Source organism: Equus caballus, chromosome 12 (genome assembly GCF_041296265.1).
Source record: "Equus caballus isolate H_3958 breed thoroughbred chromosome 12, TB-T2T, whole genome shotgun sequence".
Lineage (NCBI taxonomy): Eukaryota > Metazoa > Chordata > Mammalia > Perissodactyla > Equidae > Equus > Equus caballus.
The window spans coordinates 16,312,023-16,330,076 of record NC_091695.1 but is presented as its reverse complement, the minus strand read 5'-3'; the positions used below and the strand labels follow the sequence as shown (position 1 = coordinate 16,330,076).

Below are 18,054 nucleotides of genomic sequence, written 5' to 3'. Positions count from 1 at the left end.
CATATTTTGTTGTTGTTCTAAAAAGTACCAACACAGTGGCACAAATACAGCTTTAAAGGACCACCAATTGATATACCCAGATAAGCTTCCTTTTTCCTTTCTGCCATAAATAATATCATGCTGAAATATCCAAGTTACATTTGTTGCAAAAGGGGTTTAGAAAACATAGGACACTACTGCAAACTGCAGAATTATTGAGATGCATGAAAAAAGCTGACTGTCGATTTGAAAATCAATTGTATTTGCTATTCCCTTTGTCTCAAATTCAACGCTCTTCCCTCAGTTATTTGCATAATTTGCTTTCTCACTTGGAAATGGTCCACACTCAAATACCACCTCACTATAGTCTTGTCTGACCTCCCTATTTAAAATGAAACCTTCAATTATATATTTTTTTGCATTTATAATTACTGGAAAATCATTGCATATTTATTTTTTATTCCCCATTAAATTAAATTTGTTGAAAAATGGACATTCTTGCTCTTCTTCTCCAATGCCTAAGATAGCACCTAGCTTAGGGTAAACCTCTAATAAATATTTATTGAAAGAATGAATGAATGAGTAATTACATATCCTCATTATGTACTCAACCTTATTTCCCTGGTTTCTGACTAGAGATAGAAAATTCAGCAGAGTGGACACTTGTTTTGGTTTGTCTTATTTTGTTTTATTTTGACCGCCAAGTTTCAATAATCACTTCTAAAACATCCTTATTGTTCTTTGTGAACTATCTCCTGTCTGATCTTAAATTCCTCATAGTTCTGGAAAGTTTGGCTCTATTCCAAGTTCCTTGGAAGGTCATGTTTATTATTCAGTAAGATTCTTGGTACACTTACTTTATGTTAATCAATTGATGTAGGAGTTTAGAATATATAAGTGAACACATTCTCTGCTTTTCTTTTTCTCTGGAATTTTTATTCTAGCAGGGAGAAACAAACAATATATAATAACTGCAATAAATAAAGATTAAAAATATATTTGAAGCTTGTTAAGTACTTTAAACATTAAAGTGGATAGTGGAGTAGCCCCTGCCGTATAATAGTATGTTCACGGAAGTTTCCACTGAAAGGTCCATTTGAACAAAAACTTAAGGGAAAGCATTCCAAGGTAGGGGGAAAAAACTGGCAGAAAAGACCATAAGTAAGGAATATACAATATTTTCTAGAAACAGAAGGCAAGGAACAGAAGGAAAGAGGTCAGACTAGCTGGGGCAAGGGTAATAGAACAGAACAAAGATTTAAAAGGGACTGCATAATTTCCCCAACTTAATATTAAATTTGTAAATATTTCTGATTTAACTCTGAAGGCATCAAGATGACCTAGAAGATCTCCAGTATGGTGAGAGTGGATGATATGGAGGCAGACAGTTATGCTTGCCATATAGTAGTCACTCATGTAATACTCGATAATGAGGACGTTTATAATTACATAATTTTGGTAGTTGTATGAGGTATGGGACTAATTAGGGGCCTGGGGGAAGTGACCTTATAAATTTTCATGTGAAATACCCCTTATGCTGCTCCAGGTTTTCTAGCATACAAGAATTATGTTAGAGAAAGGTGATTAATTTTAATTGTTTATTTAATGACCTCAAGAGAATGGGGCAATGGGTGGTCTCTAGGGTTCATGTCCCAAAGGTAGTGACTGTAGCTATAAGAACACATGCATCACTCCCAATCTGCAGAGGTCCTCCCTTTGCCTCCAGCAGGTTTCTTTTAAGATTCTAGAGACAGATTGATGCTAATTTCAATGTAGGGTATGTAGAAAACAACATGATGGGGGAACTTATCCTTTAGATCTAGACAGCTCTTGAAAAATATTTAGCCCCTGCAAAAGTTACACATATGAACATGCAAAGAAGAGGATACATTTATTTATTTATTCTCAAGAGCTTTGTGTCAGAGGGCCTGGCTTGGCTGAACTCCTCGCTAACAGCCCATGAAGAACTGGTACTGGAGTGGGGAGGAGCCGAGGTACAGGAGTTGTGGGGAGAGAAGAGCTCTGAGAATTTGAGGGAATGTGCATTATCTTGATTCTACAAATTTTTGGAAAGGGATCCAGGTAGAACAGACAAATATTTAAATAAATTGAAACAAGCAGAGATTGAATAGACCCTCTATTGCAAAACAATTAAAAGTGATCAGCTTTAATTAAGATTATAAAGCAGGATACACATGTCCCTTGTGGGCAAAAAGCTACAAAAAAATTGGGAAAAGAATTACACGGAAGAAGATTTCAGCTGTTATATTTCCTATATAGTTTTCAGGACACAGGAGCCATTATATTAAATATAATATTAGTTTAAAATGAATTTTTAAATGCTTTAGCTAAATTAAATATTGTATTATGAAAAAAGTTTGATAATTAGAACATCTGACTTTGTGATGGATTGTCTTTTGAGGTTGTCGTTAATACTCAAATTTATGAATATAGGGACAGAGGGCTCTTGAGTGTCTCAGTTTTGCATATGATCTGACATTTTTATTGATGAGCCATCTGAAATCCATTTCTTGGGTTGTGGGACCAGAGGTAATCTTACCAGAAATGATAGAGAAAGAGTTTTCCAGAATGGTAAGATCTTAAAAGTGTTGGCAACCATTTACAGAACTATAATTCTTTTGTATTACTATTTTCTCATGAAAAGTCTTTATAATGCAGTACTACCTCCAATTTAGAATCTCTCTCCCTCACAGGTAATATAGGACAGAAGGAATATCCTATATGTCTTGAAGGGAGAGTAGAAAGAGAGAAAGAGAGAGAGAGAGACCTTTGAAAGAGAAGTTTCTAAGTCAGAGTCTTTACTATACTTAGTTATTCCTGGCAGAGAAAATGTCCCTAAATCCCCTTCTCATTTCATCTCGATGTTCCTTTCTAGCATAACTCTGTGGCATGTATGCTGTCATTGGGCTATTTCTCATAGGTTTAGAGTCTCTAGTTTGTCAATTAAAAGTATGATGATTAGGGGTCAGCCCGGTTGCATAGTGGTTAAGTTCATGCACTCCACTTCGGCAGCCCAGGGTTCACAGGTTCGGATCCCCAGAGAAAACCCAGCACAGCTCATCAAGCTATGCTGTGGTAACATGCCACATAAAAATAGAGGAAGACCGGCACAGACATTAGCTCAGTGATAGTCTTCCTCAAGCATAAAGAGGAAGATTGGCAACAGATCTTAGCCCAGAGCCAATCTTCCTCACATACACAGAAAAGGTATGATAATTCATAAAGGAAATATGTTAGTAGCTAGACAAGAATACGGATCAGGGTCTGGTGTAATAAAATGGATTTGGGGCTGGGAGTCTGGAGATGTAGGATCTGGTCACAGACATGTAGATTGGTACTTACTTGCATTTCGTTGGGAAAGCCAAGATTCTCCAGTTTCCCTTATGTCACCTCCAGAACAAGGAGGTAGACTAGATAACCTTTATCATCTGTTCCAATTTTATTATTCCTCAAGCAATGAGGAAGGATTGACATTTGGGATTCCCCGAGCTGAGGAGCATACTCTTTGAGAAAAATCAATTAAGCTTAACTTTGATAACAGATTTACTGAGTCAGAGTGAAAAGCAAAGATTAAAGTGCTATAAGGAATTAACAATAAAGGCACAAATGTAAAGTAGAGGTTTTCATTCTTAATGTCAAAGTATGAATATATGATGCAAAAATTAATTTGTTTAGAAATGTCTCATTTTTGTTACTGATTATAGTACTGACATAATCAGTCATTGCAGTATGCTAGGCTTATCTTTTATGAACTTATAATTTTCAAGGAGAGCTGAAAGTGTTATGGGAGGATTTGCTTTAAAATAACCATAAATCTCTTGATTTCATACTTTTTTGTAAATATTAAAAATTATAATTGAGTACAAACATAATGCAATAACTGTATTGTTTTTACATAAGGAAACATTTTAAATGGTCGTTATGTTTTACAATTTTAGACATTTAGTGTATCTTGCATAGAAAATACAAAAAGAAATCCTGAAAGGCATATTTTGCTTCATTTTGCAGTCTTGGGAAGGGCAGTTAACCAAGCTTCTTATATCCTCACTCTCCTTAATATTTTTATTTTCAGGACTGATTCAGATTCTAACAAACAGAAACCATGTTACTGTCAGAGAGAAATAAAACTGGGGCCACGTTCACTCTCTTGGGCTTCTCAGATTTCCCAGAACTGCAAATCCCTCTCTTCTTGATTTTTCTGGCTATTTACACTGTCACTGTTGTAGGGAATATTGGGATGATTGTAATAATCAAAATTAACCCCAAGCTACACACCCCTATGTACTTTTTCTTCAGCCGCCTCTCATTTGTGGATTTCTGCTATTTCCTCCGTCATTACTCCCAAGACCCTGGTGAACCTAGTTGTGGAAGACAGAACCGTTTCATTTATAGGATGTGTAGTACAATTCTTTTTCTCTTGTACCTTTGCGGTAACTGAATTCTTTTTATTAGCTGTGATGGCCTATGACCGCTTTGTGGCCATTTGTAACCCTCTGCTCTACACATTTGCCATGTCCCAGAAACTCTGTGCCGTGCTAGTGGTCGGATCATATGCATGGGGAGTAGCTTGTTCCTTGATATTCACATGTTCTGTTATCAAATTATCATTTCGAGGTTTCAACACAATTAATCATTTCTTCTGTGAATTCTCCTCGTTGCTGTCCCTCTCTTGCTCTGATACTTATGTCAACCAGTTGCTGCTTTTCATTTTTGCCACCTTTAATGCGGTTAGCACACTACTCATCATTCTCATGTCTTATGGATTTATCATTGTTGCTATCCTCAAGATGCATTCAGCCAGTGGGCGCTGCAAAGCCTTCTCCACCTGTGCCTCACACCTGACCACCGTTACTATCTTCTGTGGCACCATCCTCTTCCTCTACTGTGTGCCCAACTCCAAAAACTCCAGGCACACAGTCAAAGTGGCCTCTGTGTTTTACACAGTGGTGATCTCCATGTTGAATCCTCTGATCTACAGTTTGAGAAATAAGGATGTCAAGGATATTGTCAGCAAAATAATTCTTCTTAAGCATTCTTATTAACCATATTATTATTATTAAGCATATTCTTATTAAGCATATTATTTTAACAGAGTTTGTCCCTGATATGTAAATAAAGTGTGTCCATAAATGTTGATTTTAAATTAATTAATTTAAAATTATGAAGAGTTAATGTTGTACAATAGAAAAGTCATGGATTTTAGTTAAAAGAGACTAAACTTGGCTCTATCTCTTACTGGAAAATAAAATAGCCATCTCTCTCCTCTTTAATTTTTAATCTATAAAATTGAGATAATGTAAACTAGCTCTTAATCTGATTGTGATGAATAAAAAGACTATATTTAAAAAAAGACGGTATACATATCATATGTAAAACCTTGTGTAATCTCAATAAGCAGTTTTATCCCCTTTCTTATAACATACCTGAAGTACACTAGGCTCTCAATAAACATGTGAATTTCTCTTGTAAAAGTACAAATAGCAGTTAAAGTAAGACTAGTCTTCATCCTTCAAAGAATGTAAAATCTAGTGTTGACAGTAGGGCAGTGAAAAAAGTAGTCACTGTATAAGGTAGAAAATAATAAGTTATCATGGAGAATTTGAGAGAAAGGAAAGTTCAAATCCATTTAGGGACATTAGAGAGATGTCTTCATAAAACAGGTATTGTTTGAATTTGTCCTTGAATAACAGAATGGTCAGAATTTTAGGAGACACATTTCAACAAGGAGTTTTCTTTGGAAGATGGAAGCATGGCAAAGTCAAAATGCAATACTGAGTCAATGATGAACCAAATTTTTTATTGAGTGAATACTTTATGACATGCACATGTGTGTGTATATTATTGTGTATACAGGTTACTTGGCATGAATGGAAAGTTGATAAGACACGGCCTTTATTCTGAATGTGTTTCAAAGGAGCTCAAGTATGGTAGGATGATAAGCTGTGATAGACTCCACCAGAGGCATAGAAATAATAGATTGGCTCTCAAGAAATATTATAGGCAAAAAGTAAGCAGGGTATCAACCCAATCTGTACTTCATACTTTCATTCTGCCTATAAACACATCAAAACCATGATCAATTCCGTGATTCTTTTTCCTGAACATGAGGGTAATTTCTGAATCCTTCTCAATTGAACTCCCGTCTTAAAAAAAAAAGTGTCTGGAGTCACCTCAAGTGTTGGAAACAAATCACCTATATAACTTTATTCAAAATAAAATGAAAAGCAGGCATTCATTACTATTAAGACCTATTTGATCTGGTAAATTAAAAATTCTAGATTTCTTTAACATTAATAACTCACTTATGCTTGAATAAATTATACGTCCTTCTCCTTCTCTTTAATCAATATGTCTAGATAAAATTCCAAACTAATCATCAATATAATGGAAGAAATAAATTTCCAGGTATTTTAGTAAGGAAGAAAATCTAACGTGGGGAACAATTTTATATGGATTCAATAAAGTTATTTGGAATGTTCATGTTATTTTAACCTTATGTTCATTATTGAAATGTTCCATTCATATACATTATATAATAAGGAATCAATTAAATAACCATTCTATATGGAAAAATAAAATAGTGTTTTAGATATTGGATGTCTGATGAGGGAATGCTTTTCTCTTCTATTGACTTCTGTTTCTCTAGCTATTTACAAATTTATCTTTGTTATACATTTAGCAATTATGCAATTTCTAATTTTCTTTGAAATTAAGAAATTATTTATATTAATCTTAAACTGAATCCGTAATGGTTAATGCCTTTTTTTAGAGAAGTTTATTTTACTTCTGTCCTGCTTGCACCAAGGATGAGCACATTTTTTGATAGAATTACCACAAACCGTTTGCCTTTACTTTGAAGAAACCAAGGCCTATGATGCTTAAGTGACCTCGCCAACATTGTAAAAGCAATTGTTGATAGAATTCATGAAATCATTCAAGACTCCAGACATATCAGAAGCACACTTTCCATTAAACACTGGCATACAATATGTTTTCCATTATCAGGTTGTGACAGTTCAGATTCTTTATAGTAGATTCTGTTGCTTCTATATACAACATGACTCATATTAGTAGTCTTCACATCTTTTGGTCATACGCTTCTCAATTAGTTTTGAAAAGGTATATATTCGAAGAATTTAATTTTACATATACAATATTTCATCATAAACTTAAATAACAAAAACTGTAATTTCCATTGCATATCCATTTAGAATACATAAATAAATGACATCCAAAACAGTCATGTTTGTGCCTTCCCTTCTCCTGAATTTACATTCAATCCTACTCCTCCCATTGATCACTACAACGTTATTAATCAGATTCATACTTTTTATTTCATAATGCTTTTGGCAAAATCAAAAGTTTTTCTTTCTGTATTAAGTTAACCTTGTAATGATTCAATAATAATTATACCACTAATTAAAATATAATTGCATTGCAAATTTGGATAAAATATAATCAATCAAAATTGAAAAAATATTTTTGGAAATATTTTATTTTGCTGAGGAAGAATAAGCCTGAGCTAACATCTGTGCCAATCTTCCTCTATTTTTTTTGTATGTGGGTTACCTCCACGGTGTGGTTGGGGACTGGAGTACATTTGCGCCCAGGATTTGGGCTGTGAACCTGGGCCGCTGAAGTGGAGTGCGCAGGACTTTAACCACTCAGCCATGGGGCTGAGCCCTGGAAATATTCTTTGTGTGAGAAATATTATGAATATATGTTTGGATTATTTATTTCAATTAATTAATGTATCCTTGGAAAGATATCACAATGTTAGAAAGCAAGAGGGTTCAGCATCATTTCTATTTCCACTTTTTAATAGATGAAAATATGGAGACTGCTTGGTCATATTAAATGGAAATGGGACTAGAAACTGTCAGAGATTGTGCTAAAATAGGAATATCACTCAACTCTTTCAACTCCATCCAAGTTACGTGCCAATTTCTCACAATAATCTTTAGTTGTTTATTTTAATTAATATGTTTTGGAGTGGTTTGTTCTGCAATCATTAGAAACACTCACTTTCTTAATTTCTGAAAAGGTTACCAAAAGACCTTCCACATCTTATCATATAACAATTAAGTATATCTGTTATTCCACTTGGAGGCACCATGATTAAAACAATGGAATTAGGGGCAAGCCCAGTGGTGCAGCAGTTAAGTTCCCACGTTCTGCTTTGCCAGCCATGGGTTCGACAGTTCGGATCCCGGGTGTGGACATGGCACCACTTGGCAAGCCACGCTGTGGTAGGCGTCCCACATATAAAGTAAAGGAAGATGGGCGCGGATGTTGGTTCAGGGCCGGTCTTCCTCAGCAAATAGAGGAGGATTGGCAGCAGTTAGCTCAGGATTAATCTTCAAAAAAAAAGATGGAATTAAAAAGTTTAGAAAATTTAACATACTGCTGATTGCATTGAACCTTGCCAATACAATATTTTACTAAAACAGCACTATCGTATGTGTTTTCAATACATTTCATCAAAACTCAGAGCTTCATATTGATGTTATTCAATTTAGGGATAATGACCATGAAATCAAATTCAATAAAATATTTATTTTTAAATTAGTTTTTAAAAAAACCTGCCATGTTTTTAAATCTAAGACAAATAGGTAAGCAAAGCAGCTCTCCTGTGAGTGGTTGGCCCAGATGACATGAAACTTCACTGACAATGGTACTCTTTACAGATAGTTTTTTAGTTTTTCTGTCATGAGACTCTCTCCTGCAGGAAGATAGGTTTTGTGACAGTAGTTTCAGGATGCACTAAGAACAAAAAGAAGAGATGTTAAAAAATATTGTCATCAATCTACTAAATATCTGATTTCAAAACATCACTGTGTTGGCTAAAACACATGCCTAATGCCATCATTTTCTGTGGAAAGAAATATGTACTATATGCCAGAATTATGTCAAGAAGTCATACCATGGGATTGAAGTGTCTTGATTAAAGAAATCTTCAAGATTCATGAAAAACAGTATTTCAAATTGTTCTTAGGTTTTAGAAGTTTGCTTTTGTTTTCCTCATTGGGGTAATTCACATAGTAAACGAGAACGAATAAGAGGAATCATCACTTTTGAAAAATGAGAGAAATAGAAACATGAGAGTGCTAGGTGGAAAGAAGACCCAGAAACATTCTTCAAATTCAGAAAATTAACATATGGATCAATTTTAGGAAAACATATATAGGTTGCTGAGAATTTGGAAACTGATTACCTGTAACTAAATACATCCATGGAATTCTTGAAATGTTTGGTATATCAAAGAGCACAAATCACAGACAGTGATTTGAATACTGTTGGTTTAGGGAGACAATACATGGTCAGAAAAGGGGCAGACCTGGGAGAGATCCCTGAGGCAATCCCTTTTAATAGTCTCTGGCATTGAGTAAGGACTATGCCATCCCAGCATCATTCAGTAGTCCTGCTCTTCTTCACAGGGTCATATGTGTGTCACAACCCAAGAAGCAGCATGTAGTCTGATTCTGTCAGTGATTCTGTGTGTGACTTTTAGGAAGTTGGACCTGACTGTGCTTCAGTCACCTCATTCATAAAGTTATATAATTGTATCAATCTCACATATTTTTATAAAGATGAAATGTGTTTAATAGTTGTATTCATAACAGTAGCTAGCATATCAGAAATGGCCAATAAATGTGAGGAATTATTATTATTTTCAGTTACAAAGTTCATTATCCCCACCTCTTTCAGATATTTGGTAGAACTCTGGTGTGGCTTCAGACCTTATGCCCTCCAGGAAGGAGCTTTTGAGCATAAGACAGGCAAAGTTTATAAGACCTATTTATATATTTCACAGTGGTGATAGGGGGGCAGGGGTGGACTGTCGTGTGCATCATAGTGTTGAGCAGCATCCCTAGTCTCTACCCACTAGATGTCAGTAGCACTCCTCCGTATTGTGACAATGAAAAATGACTCCAGGCATTGCCAAATGTCTCATGAGGATCAAAACAACTCCTGGTTAAGAACCACTGCTCTATAAGTAATCAACAGCCTGATTTTTCATCCTTAGACTTGAAAACAGGAAAAGGTTTGAATTCAGAATAAGGCAACTCAGTTTTACTGGCTGTTGAAGAGAGAAACCATACCATCAGAATAATTATTTGTTTTCAAACTGAGATTTCTTAATTTCTTTTCTTTTGGTGAGGATGATTAGCCCTGAGCTAACATCTTTTACCAATCTTCCTCTTTTTGCTTGAGGAAGATTGTCCTTGAGCTAACATCTGTGCCAATATTCCTCTATTTTGTATGTGGGACACAACCGCAGCATGGCTTGATAAGCAGTGCCTAGGTCCCTATCCAGGATCTGAACCTGAGAATCCCAGGCTGCTGAAACAAAGCACATGAACTAAATTACTACACCACTGGGCTGACCCCCAAACTGGCATTTCTTTATGCACATATCCTTCACCTCTTTGAAATAATTTGAAGAATGAGGAAAATACCTGGCTCTGTTGAGTTCTAGTCCAGATTCTCTTTCCTCCAGGAATAACTAACTAGTGCATCTACAGTCACGTATATGTCTACCAAGGGTCAGAGAATAAGTGAGAGTGGTCTCACCCTCTATTGGCATTTTCTATTTGTCAAAGGCCTTGAATGTATCCTTCTCTTATTAAAAAATAACAACCTCCCTCTCCACTCTACTCCATAAACCTTATGTTTTGTGAGAATTCAGGCATGTTTCTACATTGCTTTTAAAAAAAATTGCAACAAAATATTTATGTTTCATAGATGTTGTCAGGATTAAATATACAATGCAACTTATATAAACATATAATATTCTGTCTGTGCAATCTGGCTTACTGTTTTTTAACTTGCCATTTTATCATAGCTATTTTTCAGGTCACTAAAAGTTCTTCAAAAATATAATTTTAATAGCTGCATAGTTTTCCATAATATATAAGTACCATAACTTTAGCCATTTCCCTCTTGTTTGACACTTTATTTCTGTTTTATTTACATAAATAATGCTGCAATGCAGCAGCAAGCATTTGTGTTAATACTTTCATATTCACATCTTTTATTTGTTCTACAAATAGTTTTAAAGCAGTGAATTCATTTGTCAAGTAGCTCTTTATAGGACTTCAGAATCATAGTTATAGGAGGTTCGAATCCAAGTACCAATTCCACGAACAATGGTCAGCATAGAATTGCATAATTAACAAAACCACTATGTTAACTTCATAGAGAAAATGCTAATCTAGAGTATAAAAGCTACTTTCCCTTTTTAAAACACATTGGAACAAATTAACACTTGTGGGTTAACAATTTTAAATAAACATATTTCTCCTCATTTCAGTGGAAAACAGAAAAGGGTACTATGTATTATAAAAATTATTTCTTGGGATCCCAGTATCTCCAGTATTGATTAAAGAGAAAAAGAGATTTGAACTTTGTAAAATAATATGGCTAATTAAAGAATATGTGCTGTCCTTCTAACGATTCACTTTCAAGCTCTAAATTGTATAGGACTACTTTAAGGAATCATATAAACTCTTACGGATGTGAATGCTTTTGTGTGATCTGTGAGTGTGAGCTCTATGCCTTTGTAGGCCACAATGTCTGGGCTTTCCCTAAACTTCCCAAAAGCAATGTCCTATTTCTTTGCTGAAAAACATTAACTATCCTTCTTATTCTCGTGTCTTTTTAGGAGATAGTCAGAACTGAATTTGGGATCATATAATGGAGGATAACTACTAATAGTTTTCTCCAATCCCAGTAAAGTGGGGACATGGGCAAGAAGAACGGCACCACTGCGCCAGAGTTCATTCTCCTTGGATTAGCAGATAACCCTGAATTGAGGGTCTTCCTCTTCCTACTGCTTCTTCTCATCTATGGAGTCATGGTTTTGAGTAACCTGGGCATGATTGCACTGAGTCAAGAAACTCTCAACTGAACTATTGCTTTACATTGTGGCCTCTTTCAATGAAATCATCGCCATCATGATCATCTTCACTTCCTACTTTTTATTCTCATCATCATCCTAAGGAAGTGCTCTGCAGAGGGAAGATGAAAAGCCTTTTCCATCTGTGTCTCCCATCTCACAGTCATCATTGTCTTCCATGGAACAATCCTTTTCCCTTTTTTCCAGCCCAGTTCTGGCAACAGTGTGGATACTGACAATGTGGCTGCAGTGTCTACACTGTAGTGATTCCCATGCTGAATCCTCTGATCTATAGCTTGAGAAACAAAGATATGAAAGAAGCTCTCAGAAAAGCAGTGGGCTCCAAAATATTTTCCTAGACAATATCTTCTTATCAGGACTCAGAGTCCCAAAGGGGAGGCTGGTGGAGGGGTAAATAAGTGGGCTTCAGTGTTCGAGTGGAGATAACAGTCAAGAGGTAGGTAGTTGTGAATGTCTTTTTCAATCACTTATCTTTGTGTCTCCTCCATTTACAAAGGTAGGATTGAGCATATTTCAAAGTTTGAAGCCTACTTCTTTGCCTTTATTTCATCTAAAATGACCTAAATTAGTATGGTTAGTGGACTGCTAAGACATACACATTTAGTTTGCTGTAAATTTTTATAAGCTTAATGAAGAACTCAGGAGAATCACATTTTATTTCAGTATCTATTATGGAAAATATGATTCAATTCAAAACTGACTTCCTGTTATTTTACAATGAACATAACGTTTGTCCATTTATGAACAGAATTAGATTACTATATATGTATATATCCTGTTTGCTGTTTATTTCTTGTTTCCATCATTATTTTTTGTTGCTTTCATTGAAATGTCCAGTGTTTTTGGAACTTCAGATACTATCATATCTGAAAAATGGACTCAGTAATAATTATTTCACGGAAATCTTAGAAAAATTAAATTACATGTCATGTACTAAGAGCTTAGAATAATTCTCAGCATGTAATTAGTTCTCTGTTTCTCTGTGTCTGTCAGCATCTCTGCATCACTCTTTCTGTCTCTCTTGCGTAATATATTTTATTATAAGTAGCACATTTATACCTATTTGCAATCATTTAATAACCATTGTCTTTTAGTATTGAGAAACTGTTGGTGAAATTAGAACAATTTCCTCTGTAACAAACATTGATATGCATGAAATACAGAATAAACAAAATGATACTGTATGTGTCTTTCTCTCCTTCTCTTTCTACCATTTTCCACACTGATTTTTGTCAAGGAATATAGAATTTATGACTGTAGAGGAGCTGCCTAATTGTCACCCTAATTCTGAGAGTTGAATTAATACGCCTCTGAGCTGGTTATGGGGAATCAGGCCACGTGGACCATCTCTGCTCAGTAGAGGAGGTGAATTCTTTGGGATTTGTTTTGGGTTTATCATCAATTAGTTTCTTATTGTCAGCCTGGAATATTAAGAAGAAAATTTTCCAAGTTGACTTTTCTGTTTTAACTTTGAAGTAGGCAAATGACAAATAACTCAGTTTTTTTTTTTTTTTTTTTGGGAGGTAATGAAAAAACCATGACTTCAGGAAAGTGATGTTTCCACTTTAAAATTAGCTCAAGATGTGGAGAAAATATCAGACTATGTTTTCAGTCCGAAATCTCTTCTCTCAGTTTCATCATACATGTGTATTTGAAGGCATGGGTATGAAGGAGAGAAGAGAATAAAATTCCTCAACTTCCGTTTGCTTTTTCTTTCTTTTTTTGTTAATGTAAGCCAGCTACTTGACTTTTCTTTTCTTTTTTTCTTTTTAAAGATTGGCACGTGAGCTAAGAACTGTTGCCAATCTGTTTTTTTTTTTTTTTCCCCCTTCTTCTTCTCCCCAAAGTCCCCAGTACATAGATGCATATTTTAGTTGTAGATCCTTCTGGTTGTGCTATGTGGGACAGCACCTCAACATGGCCTAATGAGTAGAGCTGGGCTGGCCCCTTTCCTTTTCTTTAGACAGACGTAAATGGTAGATTCCACCTATGTGGAATGTGCAGCATAACTACTTCCCCAACCAGCAATGTGAGAGAACTTGGGAAAGTTTTCACTTCCTTCCTTTTTAATGTGGATACAGGATTTATCTTTCTAGGATTGTAGCCAAATAAAAGTGATAATACATAATATATCCATCATATGTATTCATACCTCTCCATATGCATCTTCATTTACATCCACATGTATATACCAAGGGTACTATTCAATATCCTTTAAAAAAAATTAGCCATCTCAAATATGTAATTTCAGATAGCATAATAATTTGCTACTCTAGATATAATCCACTATGTTTTAAAAATTGCTCTAATTTAACAATTTTTCCCATTGTTAATATTACAAACAATGCTGAAATGTAGCTTTGGATACAGTTTTTCACAATTTTATCAATGTAATTAAATATTTATTGTAATCGCTTACCAAGAAGAAAATCTCAGGGCCAGCCCCATGGCACAGTGTTTAAGCTCACTCACTCCATTTCAGTGGCCCAGGGTTTCGCTGATTCTGATGCTGGGCATGGATGTGGCACAGCTCATCAAGCCATGCTGATGTGGCGTCCCACAGAGCACAACCAGAGCGACTTACAACTAGAATATACAACTATGTGCTGAGGGGCTGTGGGGAGAAGAAGAAGGAGGAGGAGGAGGAGGAGGAGGAGAAGAAGAAGAAGAAAGAGAAGAAGAAGAAGAGGAGGAAGAAGGGGGGGAGAAAGATATTGGCAACAGATGTTACCTCAGGTGCCAATCTTTAAAAAAATAAAAAATAATAAAAAAACTTAAACTTAAATTCTGATTTAAAAAAAAGAAGAAAACCTCTCATAAAAAATATCATATAGCTTTTACTGTCGTCAGGGCTAAGATTTTGGACATACGTTGCCTAATGGCTTTCCAGAAAAGTGTATACAACAGTTACATCTTTCTGAGTCATTATTGACATAGATTATTATCATTATAATTAACTACATTACTTTGCTAATTTGATAAGTAAAAATGATGATGGCTTTTAGAATATATTTTAATTCTCTATTTTTCATTCTGCATAATTCTAGAGTTAAAGAATCATTGTGAGCCACTAAGCTCAAAAAAATTGGTCTCAGTCCCTGCATGGAAATTGTACAGGACCTCCTCACCCCCTGCAAAATTTATGCTACTGATAAACTAATCTAAAAAGATAGTGTACACTGTATAGGATCACAATAGCTGTCACCCTACATGGACAGAAATTGCTACATTTTTCAAAGAACAGTAGTTTATCTCCATGAGGCTGTAAAATCATTGAACCTGTTTCAGATTCCAACAAAACAACTAATTTAATTCATCAACCCAATTTATCATAGCAGATAACAGTTGGGAATCATATAGGTTTCTGCTGATACTTAAATTTATTTTGATCAGTGAGATCCACTGAGACATTGAAAATTTTGAATTATTTGACAACTGTATCTTAAATCACTGTCAATGTTATATTTTTCCAAAGTTAATATAAATGTGTTGTTTTCTCTCTTGTTCTCTTTTTAGAAGAAACGCAAAACATCGTTTGGTTTCCCATCCTGACATATGGTGGAAATGAGGGAGGGGAACGGTACCACTGTGACAGAGTTCATTCTTCCTGGAGTATCACATGACCCTGAGCTGAGAGTCTTTCTCTCCCTCTGTTCCTTCTCGTATATGGAGTCACAGTTTGGGCCAACCTGGGCATGATTGGACTGAATCAGGTCAGCTCTGGACTTCACACTTACATGTACTTTTTTCTCACCCACTTGTCCTTTGTGGATTTTTGCAATTCCGTGATCATCGTGCCAAAGATGCTGTCCAATATCTTAAACAAGGAAAAATCAGTTTCCTTCCTGGGATGCATGGTGCAAATCTATTTGCTTTGCATGTGTGCAGTCACTGAGGTCTTCCTGCTGACTGTGATGGCTTGTGACTGCTTTTTGCCCATCTGTAGTTCACTGCTGTACATGCTCTCCATGTCCCAGAAATTTTGTATGGTCCTGGTCTCTAGCTTCTACATCTGTGGAACTGTGTGTTCTTTGGTTTACTTGTGTTTAGCTCTTGAAATCCCATCCTGTAGGTCAAATGTAGTCACCACTTCTTTTGTGATTTACCCCCTCTCTTTACTCTTGCTTGCTATGTCATGTCCATTATTAATTGGGGCCACTTTCAGTGAAATTGTCACCATTGTGATCATCCTCACTTCCTACTGGTTTATTCTCATCGCCATCCTGAGTATACGCTCTGCAGAGGGAAGGTGCGAAGCCTTTTCTACCTGTGCCTCCCACCACACAGTGATTGCTGTCTTGCAGGGAATCATACTTTTCACTTATTGCAGGCCCAGTTTTTCCAACAGTGTGGATACTGGCAAAGCAGGCATGGTGTTTTACACTGCAGTGATTCCCAGGCTGAATCCCTTGATCTATGGCCTGAAAGACAAGGATGTGAAAGAAGCTTTCAAGAAAGTGTTGGGATCCAAACTGCCTTTTGAAAAGCTATTCTCTTAGCTAGACTCAGGGTTTCATTAGAGATCTTTAGTGAGGGGCTTGTTTTGGGTGGCTGTGAATGAAAAGTAAAATAAGGAAGTATTATTTGAGCTAAAGGACAACGCATGCTTTTTTGTTTTCCAGTTGCCTATCTTATTTAGACAAATCTTATCCCTTTTATTGGAGAGTTCAAGTGCATCTGCTACCTTTGCTGCTCTTCTCCAATCTTTAATTGCCTTGAATGGGTTTTTAGAGTGATATCGTTAGACTCAATTTCCTGGTCTGAGATAACATCAATAGATTTCTAACAAAGTGCACATAAAAATATATGTCTTCTCATCATCCTTAAAGTGTGCAACCATTCTTATTAAATTGACTTCAATTTTTTTATGTGGTATGAGCATACTTTTCTCTCATATTCTGTTTTTTTCATGAAAATTTGAACTAAATTTCCTATTTGCATTTCTGAGTATTGTTTTTTAGTTTTTTTGTTATTCTCTTTCTTATTAATTTTTTGATTGCAAGGTAATAATTTTAGGACTTTTAAAATCTTCTCTTCCACAAAATAGTGATAATAATGCTCTACTTTTCTAACATTTTCATGAACATTAAATACTGTATCTTAAGTTCTTTGCACTACATATGGTATATTATAACTGATCAATAAGTTACCTGCTGTTGTTGCTATTGTTTTTACTTTTACCTCTTGTTTTCTATTTTGCCTTGTCTTGGTTAAATAAGCGGATCATATATTTGATGCTGTGCCTTTTTAAGCTTTTGTGCTCTTGTTAACATCTTTTTCCTCTGCCTGGTATTATTCAAAGCATTCACTATATTTTCTAAATCTATTATATTCTAAATCTATTATAAATTAGATTCCCACAGCTTCTGAAAAATAATTAGTACACATCCTGTGGCTTAAAACAATAGACCTTTATTCTCTTACAATTCTGGAGATCAGAAATTTGAAATCCACATAACTGGGCCAAATTCAAGGTGTCAGCAGGACCATACTCCCTCAAGAGGTTGTAGGGGACAATCTTTTCCTTATCTCTTCCAGCTTCTGGTGGCTGCAGGTATTCCTTGTCTTGTGGTTATATCACTTCTGTCTTCAAGGCTAGCATCTTCAAACCTCTCTCCTCTCCATCTTTTCTACATTTTCGTGTGTGTGTGTGTGTTTGTGTGTGTTTAAAATAATCTGCTCTCTCTCTTATAAGGACACTTAATGTGACATTTAGAGTACACCTTGATCATCCAGGATAATCTGCTCATCTGAAAATCATTAACCTACTCACAACTTCAAGCGATACTTTTCCAAATAAGATGACATTTATAGGTTCCATGGATTAGAGCCTGATACACATAAGGTCCATTTTCAAGCATAACACACCCATCTTTTAAAAGCCAAATCATAATTTAGCTTTCCCATGTTTTTACAATGTTGACACTTCATTTTTTTCTTGCTTTCTTAAGATTTAATTTCATATTTGTTATTTTCTATTTTTTTGTTTAAAGATTTTATTTTTATTTTTTCTCCCCAAAGCCCCCAGTACATAGTTGTATATTCTTAGTTGCGGGTCCTTCCAGTTGTGACATGTGGGACGCCACCTCAGCGTGGCTCTATGAACAGTGCCATGTTCGTGCCCAGGATTTGAA

General features: G+C 35.5%; 2 pseudogenes; both read left to right on the top strand.

Annotated features, from left to right (window-relative positions):
* On the top strand, positions 4,103-5,042 carry OR5D18DP (olfactory receptor family 5 subfamily D member 18D, pseudogene; annotated as a pseudogene).
* LOC138916950 (olfactory receptor 5L1-like) lies at positions 11,747-16,419 on the top strand (annotated as a pseudogene).
* The last annotated feature ends 1,635 nt before the right edge of the window (positions 16,420-18,054 follow it).